At 42.3% G+C, this 20,058-nt stretch overlaps 1 protein-coding gene across 3 annotated transcripts in view; it reads left to right on the top strand.

Moving 5' to 3' along the window:
• Positions 1 to 20,058, top strand: part of SKAP1 (src kinase associated phosphoprotein 1) — a 281,157-nt gene that overhangs the window by 210,186 nt on the left and 50,913 nt on the right. The window lies entirely within an intron of this gene.

Below are 20,058 nucleotides of genomic sequence, written 5' to 3'. Positions count from 1 at the left end.
GCAAGGGACGTTAAGGAGGACACTTGTTGGGATGAGCACTGGGTGTTATGCGTAGGGGGTGGATCACTGGAATCTGCTCCTGGAATCATTATTGCACTATATGCTAACTAACTTGGATGTAAATTTTTAAAAAAAACATGGGTTGAGAAAACATACTAACAGTAAGGAAAAGACTATAAGTGCCTTCTTCAGCCATTTGAAAGGATGAAATAAACTGGAGTTATATGAGCATAGATCCTGATATTTCCAACCTTTTTTACAAGTCGGAACTTTTATAGATTAAGGTTGTTTCTTCAAATTTTGGTACTGATACTCCAAAGTAAGTTGTCAAAATTGTGATGTGGACAAGTTGCCTTGGTTCTTACCCAGGTCGTCTTTGGTTACTTTGTTCTTAGGGCACCTCTCTTGCCACTTACCGCCTGTTTTGGAACTCAGCGTCCAGGCCCCCCACCTGGGGGCCAACCTCACCAAGGCACACCAGCAAGCCATTAGTTTGGCAAGGGCCCAACCCACAAATTCACTCTGAGGCTGTGGTTTTCAGCCCTGGCTGAGATTCAGAACATCCACAGAGCCTTGCAAAAGCAAACGTGCCTTTAGCCTGACTTCCAGATGATCTTGATTCAGCATATCTAGGGTGCAGCTCAGGTATCTACATCTTTTGAAAGGTTGACCGGTGATTCTGATGTGCAGCTGCAGTTAAGAACCACCACTCTAAGGTGCTAATGATTGATCATGGCTCCATGCAGCATCACCAGCCGTACACGCTTCATGGATAAGTCACTGCTGGACACGCTTCTATCAGTTAGCTCTGCTCAGTGGCCTACTGCATAGTTACAAATGGCTGTGCCTCGTCTCGGAGAGAGCTGGAACTTTGCACCTCCTCCGCCAGTGATCTGTGATGCACCGGTTTGTTTCCACGCAGTGGGTGAGAATGCCTCGTTTAATGTACAACCTCTCCCAGAGGCATTTGTATTCCAACAGGGAATTATGCTTTCATCTAAGGGAATGGGTGCTGAATGGTGGAACATCAGGAATTAGGGAAGTCAGTTGAGAGGGTATTTTGGAAGAGGGACCTTTTTCCAATTCCCTGAAACACATACTATTTAAGCAGCACCAATTTGACTTGGTGTTACTTAAAAAAAAAAAAAAAATTTTTTTTTTTAAATCACTGGGCATGTTTCAGAAGATGAGGCTTCTGGAGGAAAGAAGAACCTTATTTCTTCATTTTTCCTCGAATACTGTTTGGAATCCCCCTCAGCCCTCACGCTTTCTCTTGCCCCCTTGAGAAGTAGTGCCATTCATCCTCAATTCAGCCACAAGTTAGATGGCGAGAGAACTCGTGTTAAAAGAGCACATTACACTATTCTGAATATCCTTTCGTATGATCTTGAAACATGGAGCAGAGGGTCATTTAGAGATCGGTTCTCTATTACAGCACAGAGCCGGGCAGGCTGATCAATATTTTCATACATCTGGCCAAGTTTTAGAATCCTGGAGTTATTAGGATTCTGCAGGGTCTTAGGTAAATCCTTAATAATTCACTGGTCTCTCTTCTCAGCTGTTGAAGTGGTTTCTTCTTACTTTTATCCTCTCATCCCAGATTCTGTAAATATCTACCTCATATAGCTATTATAAAAATCGAACCAGGGGTGCCAGGGTGACTCCTTGGCTAATTGTCTGACTCTTGATTTTGGCTCAGGTCATGATCTCACAGTTCATGAGTTTGAGACCCACATCGGGGTCCTCGCTGACAGCACGGAGCCTGCTTGAGATTCTCTCTCTCCCTCTCTGTCTCTCTGCCCCTCCCCTACCTTCTCTGTCACTCTGTCTCTCAAAATAAAGGAATAAACTTTTTAAAATATCGAACTAGGGGTGCCTGGGTGGCTCAGTCAGTTAAGCATTCGACTTCAGCTCAGGTCATGATCTCACAGTTTGTGGATTCAAGCCCCGCATCAGGCTCTGTGCTGACACCTCAGAGCCTGGAGCCAGCTTCAGATTCTGTGTCTCCCTCTCTCTGCACCTCCCCTGGCTCATGCTCTGTCTCTCTCTCTCTGTCTTCTCTCTCTCTGTCTCTCAAAAATAAACATTAATTTTTTTTTAAATCGAACTAAATAAGAGGTTTGAAAAGTGCTCTAAAAATTGTAAAGCTCTATACAAATGAATATTCATGTTTCTGTAATAGGGAATATATTCTTTGTGTAGCTGTCCTTCAAATCTTTGATGAAGAGAGGAAGGTGTTGAGCTAGAAATGGGGCCCTGGCATTCAGGCATTTAGTCCTCAATTCTAATTATTAGCATACTTCCTGTGCTAAATAAGATTCAAGGAAGAGCTTTTGCTTTTCCTCATTACAAAAACACATTGAATTCTCTATGGTGATTTTTTTTTTTTAACCATCACAAATTTATCATCCTGGAAATGAGGATGTGTAATGAAGGCATTCTCACACCTTTGTTGGTGTGAACTGTTCTCCAAGAACAGGCAGAGAGATCACAGGACCAGTAGACTAAGTGCAACCTCCACTAATTGTTTATTTTCTTTCCAAAGTGGCAAGAAGTTGTTGGAGTTTCATACTTCATTTTCTATACAAATTGAGGTCCTGGGGGAGAGTATTCTTCATGTGAACAGCTCTCCCAGTTACAGGAGAAAACTGAGTAACAATAAAACCCTAAGGGACATCATTTAATATTTCCAGCATTTCACATGAGCTTCTGACACTCACGTCTTCAAGGGGAAAGCTGATTTATACCTTCAGTCCTTAGACAATGTAAAGGTGAGGTCAGGCATAGGCATCCTTCATCCCTTTCCCCCGTACTCACAGGTCCCTTGGGCAAGGTGGAATCAAAGCATTGCAAATGCTAGAGGTCACAGGAGTGACACTACAAGAGGTAAGAGAGCACAGCCTCCTTCCTTTATCAATGGGTCTGACGCCCATATATCTTCATATTGCCGTTGTTTCCACTTGAAAAATTACATGCAGTTGGTTTTACTTTTCCTTCCCTTCCTATTCTTAAAACAGGATTTCCACCCCCAATCTAAAGTGTAATTTATGTCAAGAATGATGATTATGTGTTTCTGATTATTTTTTAAAAAGGCGAAACCTTTAACATAAAGGCAGGACAACAAGTGTCTTGTTTTATGGCTTTGTGCCTTTCCAACCCTATAAATTAAAATCACGTCTGCACTCTCTGTGTCTTTGCACTGATCCGAAGTTGTCTTTCTAGGACATCCTGGGAATTCTCTCTCTGGCACAATGCCTTCCACGTGGTAGTTTCCAAATAAATTTTTCCTGATTTGATTGTATCTGCAGGTACTTCATCCAACTCTGGTCGTGCCCAGTGATACAATACAATTCTGTAAATTGCAGTGCAAGTTTATTTCCTGGGCTTCCGACCCCAAATTTCATCATGGAATTGCATGCCCTTTGTTACCTGTGAAATAAAACAGATCTCCAGTGGAAGGAGGCACCTGTTTCTGTGGGTTCCCTTGCAGTGCAGGAAACGCTTGAGCAGAATTTAGACCTGTGGTACAAAGTACAAGATTAGAGTTGCAAATGAGTCTTGGCATTGCATAGAGACTACAGGTTATTAAAATATTCTTCAAATGATAACCTAATTCAAACATGGCTTTGTGTTAAGTGTTTTTAATAAAACTGTTTCTCTTTATTCTATACAGATTTCTTCTTTCTTTTCTGGATTCCTCTGACAGAGACCCTTCATATCAAGCTTAAGAATTTTGTATATTCAGCCACTTGGAATGTTTTTTGAAAAATCAAATACTATAGAACTGCAGGCAGTCAACCTTCCCCAATCCTGGGGTACTGCTCTCCAGAGGCAAGCCCTTTCAATTCATTCATCAGTTCTGGTGTGTACTTCCACATTTCTAAATAATATTATTATACAGCTATTTTTTTGATTTATCAATTTCAGACATTATGTATTGATTTCATATCGTGGCAGAGGAGGATTTAACACACTTATCTCACCCCGACCCTCCCTTCTCCTCCCTTCGTCTTCCCAACGTGATTATACCATCATTTTTAGTTAGTTTAGTTTTAGGGCTTAGATTATTTTAACTATGCAGATTTTATTTACTGCCAACCCTTATAAACTTCTGTAATTACATTTTATTTCTTGTTTGTTTTTGTTTTTTTTCTAGAGTTGGTAAATGCCTCGGCTTTTTCATTTGATTAGTTTTCTAAGTCGCCATCCCAAATTCTTCCCAAAGCTTCGTGGCAGAATTGTAGTATTCCTCTGACTACTACTTTCCGTATGGTCAAATGCATCAGATGGCCCATCAGTTCCATTTTGTTCTTGGAGCAGCCCTCCCGGAGACCTCTGTCCTCCTCCCCACTCTTGGATGGCTGCTCTGGAGGTCCAGGGCACAACTGTCACCCTGGGACTTGCCTTTGTCTGTTTCCTGGATTTAACATCACCTTCTTTCTCCCTCATTTTGGTGGAGCACCTCCTCTAGTGGCAGCCTTTCTCTAGGAGGGAGATTTCTTGAGACTGTGCGTGTCTGAAAACCTCCTTATTCTACCTTTACACTTGATTGACAGTTTGGGTGTAAGAATGCTAATGGAAATTGGTTCGCCTTAGATTTTGGAAAGTTTTGCTTCATTGACTTCCAGCTGCTAGTGTTGCTGTGGAAAAATTCAATGCCATTCAGATTCTTCGTTCTTTGTGTAGGACCTATTTTCCCCCTGATTCAGAAGCTTTTACGAGCTTCTCATTATTTGTCATGTCCTGAAATTTCACAGTGATTACCAAGGTATGAGTCTCTCTTCATTCAGATCCTGGGAATATGGAGGACCCTTTCAATCAGAAGACTCATATTCTTCATTTTGAGAAATTTCATCATTTCTTTGATCACTCCTTTCTTTTTACTTTCTGTATTCTAATATTTTTTAAGTTTAGTTATTTATTTTTATGTGTTAGAGACAGAGTACGAACATGAGCAGGGGAGGGGCAGAGAGAGAGGGAGAAAGAGAATCCCAAGCAGGCTCTATACTGTGAGCTCGGAGCCTGATGCAAGAACTTGAACCCACGAACCACGAGATCATGACCTAAGCTGAAATCAAGAGTTGGATGCTTAACCAACTGGGACACCCAGTTGGGTGATCTAGAACATAGATCACCCCTCTATGTTCTAATATTTTTATCACTTCTGTTTTCCTTTCCTTGATCATTTTGCCCAATTTCTTTAAGATTTCCTCAATTATATCTTCCAACTCATCTGTTGATTCTGTTTTTAATTTCTGCTGTCATATATTGAATTTCTGACCCTCCTTTCTTGCTCTCTCATTGTTCCTTTTTAAGCATCCTATCTCATGGATGCAATGTCTTCTCATCCCTCTGGGAATATTAATGATGGCTTGTTTGTTTGCTCTGTTTTTTTCATTTTACTTTCTGCAGCCTAGCTCTGTTTCCCCTAACCTTTTAATCTGTTACATGTCTTGGTCTTTGTCTTGCATGTTGGAAGCTTTTCTGCAAAGTCTGGTGATCCTTAGACCCTGCTTATATTTAAAAGTGAGGCACCAAAATGCAAACCGAAACTTCTGTGTGCCAAGGTGGAATGTATCAACCGATGGGCTTTACTTTAGAAAGCCTAAGATTGAGAGTGATAAGGGAGAACCCAACCTTTTTTGCTTAAGATGGTTGCTCCCAACCATCAGTAGATGTAGGCCTTTTTTCTGAAGCCATTCATTCTTCCAGAGGAAGATCCATGAATCTCCCAGCGGTGCCATTATACACCACCACCAAGGTTCTTGGAAATGAGCAGTAAAAGGAAGCTAGGGACCTCGGTGTTCAGGACATGGACTATTACTTAATTCACCTGTTCTCAGGATGGTATCTCACTCTCCACCGAACTGTGTGTCCCAGCTTTGGGACTTCCCTGGTCTCATTTCCCCACAGAAATTATACCCCCTGTGCCGAGCTTACCGAATGATGGGAGCAAAAGAGTGATATGATGCTGGAGTCAGAAAACTCTATTTCTCTTCTCAACTCTACAACAAATTAGTCACATTGCCTTGGGTAATGCCGCATAATGACATCGTTGGGTGAGTCACATAATGACATCATTGGGTGAGTCACATAATCTGGCTGCCAGGGCTTTGGTTTCCCCATCTGTAAAATGAGTGGCAAGGTCATTTGCTCTGTCACCACTGGAGAGCCCGTGATCTCCCCAGGCAAGAGTTCTTCATTAGGGAACCTTACACAGATGCTAAAAGATGTGATGAAATAAAGTGTAAAAGAGTTCCCTTAAGTATCACTACCTTCTTAAACTATGCTACTTTTTAGCAGTTGGTCTTTCTTGCAGAAACCTGAGCTCTGGCAACACAGGACATGCTGCTCAGACTCTGCACCAGAGCCTCTCGAGCCCCTTCTTTCATGTGTTCTGCGCAGTCTGGCTCATGGGAGGCCCAGCAAGTCCACTCGGTGGGCAGAGCTAAACATCCCTGTGAGCCTCAGACAGGGAAATCATCCAGGCGCCCACCTCTTCCCTAGCAAGGCCAAAGATCAAGTCCCCATTTGGGGCTGACGTCCTGAGCAACTCCCAGGCTCCATCTGGCGGTATTGGTGCTGTAGGCATGCTTAGCAGAAAGGGTTCCTAAAAACCATGAAATCTGGGCCAAGAAACCTATAATTAAAACATTCTTCATCTCTGGGGGCCTGGGTGGCTCAGTCAGTCTTTAAGCGTCTGACTTCAGCTCAGGTCACGGTCTCACGGTTCATGGCTTCAAGCCCCGCGTTGGGCTCTGCTGACAGCTCAGAGCCTGGAGCCTGCTTCGGATTCTGTGTCTCCCTCCCTCTCTGCCTCTCCCTCACTCTCTCTCTCTCTCTCTCTCTCTCTCTCTCTCAACAATAAAATAAGCATCAAACAAATTTTTTTTAATTAAAAACACATTCTTCATCTTGACTTTACGTTATAGTTATGACTATAACACAATTCATTATGTAAAATGTGTAGCAAAAAAAAAGAAGTATCGGATTTGGAGCTTAAAAAAAGAAAAAAAAATAACCAGTCTGTGTCTTGACTCTCCTTTCAAGCTTTTGTGAGAAAGTCACTTACCTCTCTGAGCCTTATTTTCAGCCTCCAAAGGCTTGACTGGTAAAGCCTTTCTATCTGTATCAGAATCAACGAGGTGCCATAAAGGAAACCATTTGACAAACACTAAATAAAGTACTATCCAAATGTAAAGTATTACTATTATCATTGATACCATTGTAACTATTTGGTCCAGAAAGGCTGAATTTCATGCTGCCTCTCCTGTCTGTCACACACAGGCAATTCCACAATTAGAGTTGGCTTTCCAAAAAGACACTTTGGTTCTTTTTTTCCTCTAAAACAAATGAATCCGTAACCAATGTACCCTAGCCATCCAATATGTGCAGCCTCTTTTGTTCATGAACAACCTTAAGGTAATAAACTGGTATGCCCCTGTGACAGAGAAAAATGTCGGAAGGAAATGGGTTTCCATCTGAGGCTTCTAAGGTGCTAAACCAAACAATAACAAGGGAAAAATTATTCAGCTAAATGCACCTGACGTGCATTGGCATCCAATATGCCACCCTCCTCGCTAGGCATTATTACTTATATACCTGCTTCTGAGAAGGGCCGCTCAGAAGAGCTACTCTGCTTTTAACAGACATACATTTTAGGGACTTTTAAATAAACTTATATAGCAACACCGAGCTCATGTCTTCTAAACTTTGCTATTTCATCCGTCTGTACCAAGCACCGTGAAGCAAAATGGATGTGCCTTCAGCTTTCTGCAGTCCTGGAAAATGAACCAGTCCACTTAACAATAAATGGTGGTTGGTTCAAACACACATGACTGGTCTAGTGAGGAAGAAAAGAAAGTTGAGCTTAATGAAGTCCAGTGTCTGTGTCCCTGTGCATGGACAGGAAAGGACGAGTGTTTTATAACTGTTTATTGGAGTTAATGGTAATAAATTCCTCACTTGTGATGCATTAACTTTAATGTTTTCATTACTTGGTGATTTAGGTTTTCCCTTTTCACATTGTAAATCATGTTGTCCCAGTAGCAGAGCAGGTCGAGTGCCTGCCATAATGTTCATAATGCTCAGTGGGGAAAGGAATGTTCTCTTTCTCTCTCCAGCATGGTCTGACAAAAGACACTTTGCGTCATCCAGATTTGCAACTTTCTAAATAAGCAATAAAGACAGACAGACAGATGCATCTGACAGCAGCCTAGCAGAATGTGACAGAGTCTAGTTTAGATCCAGGGAAAGACAGGTCTCCATAGTAACTTTCCAAATGTATTTGGTGCTGAAGGTTCTTTTTTTTTTCTCTCTCTCTCTCTCTGTTTGCTGAGTGTGAGCCCTTAGTTAATGAGCTGTGCAAATAGATATTGAGATTTAGTGTTTTTATTTTGCAATTACAGACTTGGTGATTTGGTTGGAAACTTTTGGGTCTAGGAACATCACCCTCGTTTTCCCCTCTTTAATTTTTTTCCTTACAAAGTTTGACTTACTTCAAACTTACATGAGTTTTATCAGGTGAAACAGGAGATTCAAGAAAGATTTTAAATCTCAAATGTGTAACTGACAAGGGAAGGAGGCGATAAGGAAAGGAGGCAATTTTTGCCCTAGAGGTTCCTTATCATAGCATCGTTTTTGTCCCTGATCGTGTGCCGCTGTACAAAGACACCCAGGGAGCTGGCTGGGAGTGAGGTCTGGCTGGGGAGTGACACTTTGTCCAGTAGATGATACATACCAGGTCAAAGCCACATTGCTAAGATCATTGCATTCCCATCAAGTCCTTCCTGATGGGGTGTGTGAGTTCTCATTAGATCACCCACCCTGAAAAACCCCCGGAGAATCACAATAATTAGTTCCTGAGTCTCCTTTTTGATTTTCTGCTTTGTTTGCTTTAAAAGTTTTCTCAATGCAGCGCTCTGATGATATCTGAATGTCTTTTACCAGAGAGACACAGAGAAGGCAAAATTGGTATCATTTGGCTTCTCCTTGAAATCTTTTGTTTTTGGAGAGTAACTACAATAGAGACTCCAGGATCCTGGTACGCTAATCCCCACATGGGGTTCACCAGCAGCAGTATGAAGTGTTCCGACACACATGGGATCTTAGCGTATGGGATGCAAACCAAATGGAGACCAAAGAGAAAAATACCATTTTTTTCCTCAGAGAAATAATAAGACTGGGGAAATGCTACGAGAAGAGGTCAAGTTCTCAGCCACTCAAGGCCTGTAGCTCAAAAATTGCCTTCGACAGCTATTTCTGAGAAGTATTTGGTGATCCCTTTGTCAGGGTGTTGGCATGTGGCTCGGCCCTTTGCTGCCCATGTCTGGCTTCCTCCAGATCCCATCCTTTGACGCTCTCCGGAAGCTGATGATGAGGTCTGAGGTGAAGAGAGCAGGGTCTCGGTGAGGCTGTGAAATAGTCTCAGAAACTTCATTCTCTCCAGTTGAGGTTCATGGCATTTTTTCCCCAATTTCCCCCCAAAATTCTCTTTGCCCCCCTTCCTATCATTCTCAGTCCTGTTACTCATCCCGGCTTCTGCACTGCCCGTTTCCTCCTTGCTGTCTTGGCTAACGCTTCTTTCTGCCTCTTTAACTTCTTATTTCACGTTACCAACCTTCAGATTAAAATTGTGAGGTACAGCAGAACAAAAATTACCATTTGTGGCTTAGATGAATATGACTTATCTAACAAATATTCAACTCCCATATTGCCTGCTTAGACCACAAGTCCCATCAGGCTAGAAGTGGTTGCAGTTTCTCCTAACACACATATTTCGGGCACCTACTGTGTGTACGAGGCCCCTGGGGATACAGGGAGAAATAATGAATAATGAATTGTACTGCCCTCGATGAAAGGGACCAGATTTCCCACCAGCAGCCTTTCTTTAAGTGTCAAGAAATTAAATAATTAGCACCGAACTCCTCAGCGTTTCCTGTGGTGTATTTTAGGGAAGGATCCTTCTTAATCCCATATCAGTCCAGCAGTTACTTAAGGCACAGCCCTAGCCTGCGATGGGTCTCAGTTGTTCCCATGTTCCGGTTGCCCCTCAGTCTAATTCTTACCCTCCTTAACTAGACAGCTGTGGTGCAAACACTGGCCCGTCCCCCTAGGTGCACAGGTGTACTGGATTCTTCTTTGTTCCCTCCTCTCAATCCAGGTGCTATGATGTTTGTTCACCTAATTTCCTCCGTAGTGTCATGTCTCCACCTACGAATGCAAGACCAACTTTTACCCTCATTCCCCTTTCTAGGCTATCCTTCCTACTGCCTTCTACCTAGACCCACAGCTGTATTCCTTTTTGCAGCAGTAGCCCCTTTTCAATTCCCTTGTTCATAGTAGCTTTACATAATAACTAAGTCAAGACTGGAGAGTACTGGGGAAAAGGGCCCCTGGGAGCCAAGACTGTGCTATAATAATGCCCTATAGAAAATGGCATTAGAACACAGAAGAGGGAGTGTATAATTCTACATGGCAAAAATAGAAAGATCCAGGGAAGATGTGATATTTGAATTGAGTCTTAAAAGAGACACCCTTGGGACGCCTGGGTGGCCCAGTAGGTTAAGCAGCTGACTCTTGATTTCAGTTCAGGTCATGAGTTAGAGCCCCGCATCAGTGCAGAACCTGCCTGGGATTCTCTCTCTCTCTCTCTCTCTCTCTCTCTCTCCCTCTCCCTCTCCCTCTCTCTGCCCCTCCCCTACTTGAGCACAGGGCTCTCTCTCTCTCTCTCTCTCTCTCTCAAAATAAACAAACAAACAAACTTAAAAGGGGGTAGGGGGAGCATGCCCTACTTTGAAAGAGAGAGAGGAATTCCCAAAGAGGAAAAACAGATGAGCAAAGTTCTGTAGTGTACAGTACATGGCATGTTCCAGGCGGCAGTTTGTTACTTTTACTGTTGCTGGAGCATTGGGAGGTATGGGGCTTAGAAGAAAACTAAACTGGACAATCGGTGAGACCAAATATTTTAAAGTTTTTGTATGCTGGAGAGTTTGATTTTCATCCTATAAGGGATCGGTGATATTCGATACCACCCTGTAATGGTTCCCTATAAGTAATGGGGAACCATTAGCTTTAAGCAGGAAGGTGACATGACCACTTCTGTGTTTCAGAAAAATGACTTCTGGCCACAGTATGGTAGACAAATAGAAGGTAAACCAATTTAAAATTTAAAAAAAATTCTTCCAAACCTAGGCAAGGCTCTTTTCTTTTTTCTTTTCTTTCCCCCGTGTTCTTATCACAGCCCAGCGGAGTAGTAAATAAATAGATTTAGAAACGATATTTTGTCATTCACTTTATAGATATGCTTTTAAATGACACATATCTATCTAATGGTGACCTGAGGGAATACAGTGATCCTTCAAAGTTTTGTAAAAAGATGATTTGGCATTTTCCATCCTCTCTACCTACTTATTAGAGTCGCAAGGCCATTTGAAGCCTTGCTGCCTGGATTTGTATGAGGATTCTCACTTTGTATGATTGCCAGTTACTGTGGTTTGGCTACTAAAGAGACTTCAGGTAGCTTGGATCTTTGTGGTTCTAGGATTCCTAGGATAAAAATAAAGCTGAGGGTGCTGGGTTACAGGTACGCATAATGAACAAAATCAGAAGACACAAGAGACTTCCTGAGTTAAACAATTTGTGTGGAGATCGCATGACTTCTCAGCCTTTTTCCCACCATGACACATGTCCACCCACATTTATATGCTTGGCCCACTTCCATGGAACACCCGTGATTTTGAAGAAACACGATTTTCTCAAGGAGATAAAGCACTGGAGGAGCTCTTGATTCCCACCATTGTAATAGTGCATCTGATGTATTTAGTACCATAGATTGTAGCATAAGTAAGATAAGCTATAAATATTTTTCGATTGGCTTTTTCCCTTAAGAAAGCATATCAGAATGCAGATGAATGATATTAGTAAGAAAAACTTTGAATCCATTCTTATTCTAAAAGGGAATTATTTGAAATCTCTGCCCTGTAGATTAACACCTTCAATTGATCAAAAACACCACTGTGTCATGATTCGATGATTGAGACTTAGTGGATTATTATATTGAGTGAGTCATTCTTTAAAGTGAAATATGTAGGGGCGCCTGGGTGGCTCAGTCGGTTAAGCATCAACTTCGGCTCAGGTCATGATCTCAAAATTTGTGGTTCGAGCCCCACGTTGGGCTCTATGCTGACAGCTCGGAGCCTGGAGCCTGCTTCGGATTCTGGGTCTTCCTCTCTCTCTCTCTCTCTCTCTCTCTCTCTGCCCCACCCACCCCCCACGCTCTGTCTCTCAAGAATGAACAAACGTTAAAAAAATATATTTTTTAAAGTGAAATATGTACACTTAGAAGATGCTGCTGATTACTATTACCATTTATTTAGATGCTAGAAATAGTGTGTTGAAGTTAGCATACCTGGAGTTGGAAGGGCTTTTTTCTAATTCTTTCACTTCTTACAAGTAAAATCCCACTGAACGTGAAGACATGGAAGAGGAGCATCCCCTAAGACCACAGGCCCCTCCGACGATTAGTGTGGTGCCTCTTTGTAGAAATAAGAAGGTTCTTCATCCTCCATGAGTTGTCATAGTTTCCATATGTTACCTTGTAGCTTGGCATTGTTGATGGAATGTTTTGTGAAAAGGAACCAACTTGGGGTATTTGGCTTAAAAATCTTAACTCCTGGGGCACCTGGGTGTCTCAGTCGGTTGAGCATCCGACTTCAGCCCAGGTCATGATCTCGTGGTTCGTGAGTTCGAGCCCCACATCAGGCTCTGTCCCCCTCTCTCTGCCCTTCCCCCACTTGCGGTCTCTCAAAAACAAACATTTTTCTAAATCTTCTTTCTCTTTAAACCAAGTGTTCTTCCCTAAAGAGTAAATACATCACGTTCAAGATTCCTGCTTGAGCCCTACACTGGATACCATTCCTCTAGATACCACTCTTGCATCAAAAGACATCTTCCAAACCTTGGTGACCAAGCACCATTTGTGAGAGCTCCAGGTGGCTTCCTCTTGTATTTTCTTTACCCGTGTATCCTTTTATTGTATTCTCATATGTTCTTTTATTGTGCTCCGTACTGTGTATCTATTGACTTCTTGGATTTTACACAGACCTGCCCTGGAAAGCAATTCCATAGATTAGTCAGCCGGTACATTAAAAAAGTTAATAAATATAGTATCTTAAAACAATTTTGGGGGGTGTTGAGTTTGGTAAGTTCTTTATAGAGTCTGGATACTAATCCTTTATCTGATATGTCATTTGCAAATATCTTCTCCCATTCTATCGGTTGCCTTTTAGTTTTGTTGATTGTTTCCTTTGCTGTGCAGAAGGTTTTTATCTTGATGAGGTCCCTACATGGATAAAGAAGATGCGGTTTATATATACAATGGAATACTACTTGGCAATGAGAAAGAATGAAGTCTTGTCATTTGCAACAACATGGATGGAACTGGAGGATATTTATGCTAGTTGAAATAAGTCAGTCAGAGAAAGACAGATATCATGTTTTCACTCATGTGTAGAATTTGAGAAACCTAACAGAAGACCGTGGGGGAAAGGAAGGGGAAAAAAATAATTTCAAGCAGAGAGGGAGGAAAACCATAAGAGACTCTTAAATAGAACAAACTGAAGGTGGATGGGGGGCATGGGGGAGAGGGGAAAATGGGCGATGAGCATTGAGGAGGGCACTTGTTCGGACGAGCACTGGGTGTTGTATGTAAGCGATGAATCATGGGAATCTACTCCCAAAGCCAAGAGCACACTGTATACACTGTATGTTAGCTAACTTGACAATAAATTGTATTTTTTAAAAATTATTTGTAAAAATAGTAATAATAATTTTTTGACATCAAGTATTAGAATAACCACACACTTGTCTGCTTCTTTTTCTGTACTTAAATGGGGTCTTTTGTGGGAGAGTGAGGCTGGCAGACCCTGTCTTTCCTCAGCCACCCTGAGTGCATCTCCTCAACTCAGGCTCAGGGTGGTGGAAAGTGCATGGGGTGTTCCAACTGAGCAGGCTTCAGCAAGTTCAGTAATTTCACTAAGACTCAGTTTCCTGGGGCACCTGGGTAGCTCAGTCAGTTAAGCATCCAACTTCGGCTCAGGTCATGATCTCTCGGTTTGTGAGTTCGAGCCCCACGTCAGGCTCTGTGCTGACAGCTCAGAACCTAGAGCCTGCTTCGAATTCTGTGTCTCCTCCTCTCTCTGCCCCTCCCATGCTCATGCTCTGTCTCTCAATAACAAATAAATGTTTAAAAAAAATTTTTTTTAAAGATTTTAGAAATTTTAAAAAGATTTCCTGGTCTGTAAAGTGCTAATAAAGAGCACTCATAAAGAGTGCTATTAAAGAACTAATAATAATACAGACCTCACAGACTGTTGTGAAGCTCAAATGAGATATAAACACGCTTTATAAAATGCAGATTAAAAGTTTATTTGGTTTTTTCATTAAAACACGTTAGTTTTAATTCTTTTTTTCGTTTTTTTTTTTTATTTTTATTTAAACATTTATTTAGCTTTGAGAGAGAGACAGAGTGTGAGTGGGGTCGGGACAGAGAGAGAGAGAGAAACACAGAATCTGAAGCAAGCTCCAGGCTCTGAGCTGTCAGCACAGAGCCTGACGCGGGGCTCGAACTCACAAACCGCGAGACCATGACCTGAGACGAAGTCGGACGCTTAACCGACTGAGCCACCCAGGTGCCCCTATTTTTGAGAGAGAGCGAGCACAAGCGGGGGAGGGTCAGAGAGAAGGAGAGACAGAATCCCAAGCAGGCTCTGCATCATCAGCACAGAGCCCAATGTGAGGGCTCGAACTCACAAACTGAGATCATGACCTGAGCCGAGATCAAGAATCAGATGCTTAACGGACTGTGCCATCCCGGCGCCCCTAGTTTTAATTTTTCCCCTCATCAATTATCTGCCTTTTTTCTTAGTACTACTTATTGGCCTAGAATCTCTCATGAATTTTCTTTATCCTCAGGACAACAAGGTTTATTCCACAGATTTTTATAGTCTGGTCTGGATTGCCAGATCCAGTAACCTGAATTAACAGATCTTTTTTAAGACCTTAAAAAGTTTGAGGGCCGACAAGAGTCCATCAAGATCTCCTGAATGTTGTCTCCTGTGCTGGTTTGCTTACGGCTAGACCTTCAGTCTCGCTCTAATTCCCCTTGTTTTGTTTTCTAGCTTCTTCTGCCACAGCTTGTTGAAGAGTTTGACCAAGTACTTTGAGTCCCCTCCTCTTCCTCTCCTCTGCATCCCAGTTATTCCTCCACGAAATTAAAGCCGTCTGAGCGGTCTTTCTGCATCTCTGAAACTTTCCGATCCGAAGTCAATTATTATTCATGATTTAGAATTTTTCACCTCACATGTGTCACATGTGTTGGTGTAAATTCCTTAATAAGTGAAGCAAAATGGCAGGAAAGTGTGAAGGTGTCAACAGAGGCGGGTAGCAAATAGAACCACAGAAGTTAGAGAATTCTGTGAGGCTGTCCCAAGAGACTAAGGGAGGAAGAGTCTGCGAAACCAACTTCCCTGTTAGTGTCATGCTTCAAAGTTGAACACACCCGACACCTCAGACTGACTGTCACTTACTGACTGGCTCCCGAAAACTGAGAAAAAAAAGGCAAAAAAGCAGCCCAGACGGTCAAGAAGCTGAGGGAAAACTGTAATGAACGTATTTTACAAAGGCCACAGAAACCTACTACAAAGGAGATTTAGGACCAGCGACCACCAGCCAGAATACTACCCTCACCCTCCCTGCAATACTTTCTTCCCCTTTGTACATTTTGAGGCATTGTGAACTGTGTGTTTGTCACCCGTCTGCCAATGCACGTACACCAGCCATCTAGACCAGATGGAACCATCTAGACCATCTAGACCATCTATGACCAGATGGAACATAGTCATCCCCCGCCTCCAAATATTAGATTTTCTCCAACCTCATCCACCCAATCCCCTGGGGCCCTTATCACAGGTACTTTAATGGAGGAACCCGATAAACTCCACCCTGCCTGAAATTCACCCCTGGTAGCTCTCAGTCTCTAGGCTGGAGTTTGGTCCCTTTTTCCAAACAATTGGAAAGAACTTGGGTTAAAAGGAAAAGGGACAATGGGAGAAGTCCACAGTTTAAGGGGGGGGAGGGGGGGTGGCAGTTGAACAAAAGATGTTTTTTTAAAAAATCATTGATTTGGGGCACCTGGGTGGCTCAGTCGGTTGAACATCCGACTTCAGCTTAGGTCATGATCCTGTGGTTCGTGAGTTCAAGCCCCACGTTGGGCTCTGTGCTGACCGCTCAGAGCCTGGAGCCTGCTTTGGATCCCGCGTCTCCCTCTCTCTCTGCCTCTCCCTTGTTCACACTCTGTCTCTCTCTCTCAAAAATAAATAAACATAAAAAACTTTTTTTTTTCTTAATCATCGATTTTCATTTCAGGTTGGCTTAGCAAGAAACCAGCCAGCTGCCTCTAAGGGAAGTTCACAGGCACCTGCCCGGTTCTGCAGGGGTTGTGACCTTTTTGCAACGAGATTGCATGGCCTCTTGTACTGTTAGCCTTGTGCTGTGGTGTTGCCAAGTGATTTCTCCAATTCTCTTTTCTCAGTGGGCTAGAACGCAGCTGATTAAATAAGCCGTGACTCACATAAGCTCCCATGTCTTTTTTATTGACTGCTTTATGGAAATGTATCACACTCAAAAGGTCCCCATTGTTGTTGCTGTCCATAGCTGACTGAAGAGTCATGTTTAGTGCTGAGAGACGGAATCCTAGTCCGTCGTGTTTTATTGCAGAGTTGGGTATGGGTGGGATACAAGGGTTTAAAGGAATCTGGATGAGGAGAGAAAGATGTCCGAGAATTTCTTTTATCTTCATCTGCCACGAAAGTTGGGTGGCCATCACTTCTAGGTAACACCTTCTCTGCTGATCTTATCTTTACGGCCCCACATCCTTCAGCTAAGTGAATCTTTTCTTTATATGGGCTATTCTGGGAGATTTAGTTAAGTGCAGTGGTAGAGAGAGATGATGACACGAATGTAATTCTGTTTTGTGCTGATACACTGTGATGCACCCTTAGGTTTGTCCAAGAAGGCCATTTCTTCCCAACAAATCTAAATCATTTCTATTTTTTTCATTAAGATGGTGATATCTGTTTTTCAGGTAATGGACAAAAAGGCTCGATTATTTTTAAAAATTGTATACTTACATATAAATGTTTTGGCCTTAAAATAGCAACCCGTGCAATTATTTGTGGCTTCTTCCTGTTTTTATTATCATCCTACAAAGCATTTACATGCTTCCTATTAGACATTAAGTAGCTCTGCAGACCTGTTCATTTGCCAGTAGGTGTGGATTCAGGCATACAAGGCTCCTCCTACTTCATCACCCCGGGACCATGGCCAACGTGGTGCGTCCTCAAGATCACTGGTTCTTGATCATTAGGACACTGAGCTGACACCGAAGTAGGAGACAGCTTGATTGCCACAGTGGCTTCCCATCTTGATTGTCTGGATTTATCTGATAGATCATGGAGCTAATGAAATTGAGCTCAGTGTCAACTTACACTGAGAACAATTCTGTCATTAGACTCCCCACACAGTGCCTTGCACACAATAGACAATCGCTAGAATAGAGATTGCTTTGATTTGATTTCCTAATTGTTTTCCATAGCCATTTCAAACTTCACCTTCGCTTCATCCCATTTTTTCCACTGCCCATAAGGGAAACCAGGGAAGAGAGTTCCTTAGTACAGATTCCCTCTAATAAGAAAGCAACATAACACATCTTGCAAAAACCCAGCACATAAAATACCATATCTCTAGCTCTTCAGAATCTGTTGGTGAATGACCAAGAGAGAAAAGTCAGCAGCTCCCTTTTTGCCCAGTTTCAGCAAACTGAGTGTGACTCTTTTCGGAGAGAAGGCGGTGATGGTAGTGACCCTAGTTTCCTAGAATTAGTGACTCGAGGTTCAAACGTCTCTGCAGCATTATGTCTTTGTTTTCTTGGTGGTGGCATTCTTGGGTTTCGGTTGGTGGGGAGAGAAAAGCCTCATGCTGATAATGTACTGAAAGTAAATGAAATTAAATAAGCGAAGCAGTGCTCATCACTACTTCCTTCCCCCCTGGGTAATTCAATTCAAGCTCTCTTTCTGATGGCAACTCGCAGGGACTGTCTCTGTCACCCCGCTGGGGCCTGGAGTCTTAACATCTAAATAAAAGTTTCACTCAAGCATTTTTTATGCTCCTGCCAGCAGGATCAGTGAGCTGGTGTGGGCACATTAATGTAATATTCATACTCACAGACTCTCCCCGCACACGAGGCAATGTCTTCCCATTTTCATAATTATAGATGTTCCATAAAATGGCATTTAGATTTGCATTAAAAAAGGAGGTTTGAATTCTAATAGAACGTTTAACATGTCTTTTATGATTCAGACTCTCGGCATCTCTAACTAGAATCTGTGTCTCTAAGTTTAACAAGACCTTAAAACAAGAAAAAGAAAAGAAAAAAAAACTGCAGGAAGAAATAGAAACTCCAAGCTTAGGGGATCCTGTTTTTCTCATCTCCCGTGTCTTTCATTTAATTTTTAGGCCTCTAAGAACAATTTTTGATAGTGCTGCAGAGAGGATAGGCTCTCCTGCAAAGGACCTTCTCAACCATATCAGGCCCTCAACCCAGCCACTCCACCCTCCATAAGATCAGTTTCTATTTTCTTGGAGAGCATTTCCAGAGAGGTATTAGAATTTTCAGAAGGGTGGGAGAAATGAAAGGGTCCTAGACAAATGAACTTCCCTCTGCTGCTCTTCATCTCACGTGTGCACCCTGAGACCCATCTGGGAGGATTTATAGCAGCCACAGAGTTCGCTAACCGTAGAGCACACCAATGAAAATAGTCCATGAACAAGGAAGTTGACAATAAGGACAAATAGAAAGAATCAGGCACTTAGACACACTAAAAAAGAAAAGCCCTTCAGATCTCTGTTTAAAACTAAGTTCAAAACAACTTAGAAGCAAAAGGTAATCTTAGTTGCATTTTAAATTGTCTTAAAATGTTATTTTTAGGGGCGCCTGGATGGCTCAGTCGGTTGAGTGTCCAACTCTTGATTTCGGCTCAGGTCATAACCCCAGGGTCATGAGATCGAGTCCCACGTCAGGCTCCACATTGAGTGTGGAGCCTGCTGGAGATATTCTCTCTCTCTCTCTCTCTCTCTCTCTCTCTCTCTCTCTCTCCCTCCCTCTGTCCCTCCTCTGCTCACACACATGCTCGTGCTCTCTCTCTCTCTCTAAAATAAAAAAATTCTTAAGTTATTTTTATTTTTTTTTTCTTTTCTTTTCAACGTTTTTTTTTTTTTTTTTTTTTTTTTTTTTGGGACAGAGAGAGACATAGCATGAACGGGGGAGGGGCAGAGAGAGAGGGAGACACAGAATCGGAAACAGGCTCCAGGCTCTGAGCCATCAGCCCAGAGCCTGACGCGAGGCTCGAACTCACGGACCGTGAGATCGTGACCTGGCTGAAGTCGGATGCTTAACCGACTGCGCCACCCAGGCGCCCCATATTTTTAAACAAGAAATATTTTAAGCAAGAAGTAAACTGCCAGCTCATAGCCACCACTGAATAAATGTTAGTTATTGAAAATTTCAAAAAACAATCGTGTAATTGAAAAAAAAAAAATTACTTCACCCAAAAGTCTCAAGATATTGTATAGGTGACCCAGTTGATTCCTATGTGGTTGTCCCTTCAGTTGGTTTGTATTTTGTTTTGCTTTCTAAATCTTTTAAGGGAAACCAAAGGAGCTTTGGTTTTGGAGACTAAAAACAATAAACATTAGGATCCTGCCAGCCCACTTTCCTTATTTCTCCTAATTAAGAAATATGGACTTGGGGGCACCTGGCTGGCTCAGTCGGAAGAGCATGCAACTCTTGATCTTGGGGCCATGAGTTCGAGCCCCACATTGGGTGTAGAGATTACCAAAAAAATAAATAAACTTAAAGAAAAAAGAAATATGGACCCATATTTTTTTTTAAAGAGTTTTTTGCGTTCTTGTTTCATTTGATTTTTTAAGGAATAAATCCCT

This window comes from Neofelis nebulosa, chromosome 16 (genome assembly GCF_028018385.1).
Source record: "Neofelis nebulosa isolate mNeoNeb1 chromosome 16, mNeoNeb1.pri, whole genome shotgun sequence".
Lineage (NCBI taxonomy): Eukaryota > Metazoa > Chordata > Mammalia > Carnivora > Felidae > Neofelis > Neofelis nebulosa.
The sequence above is the reverse complement of the archived record's forward strand: the minus strand, read 5'-3'. Positions and strand labels throughout refer to the sequence as shown.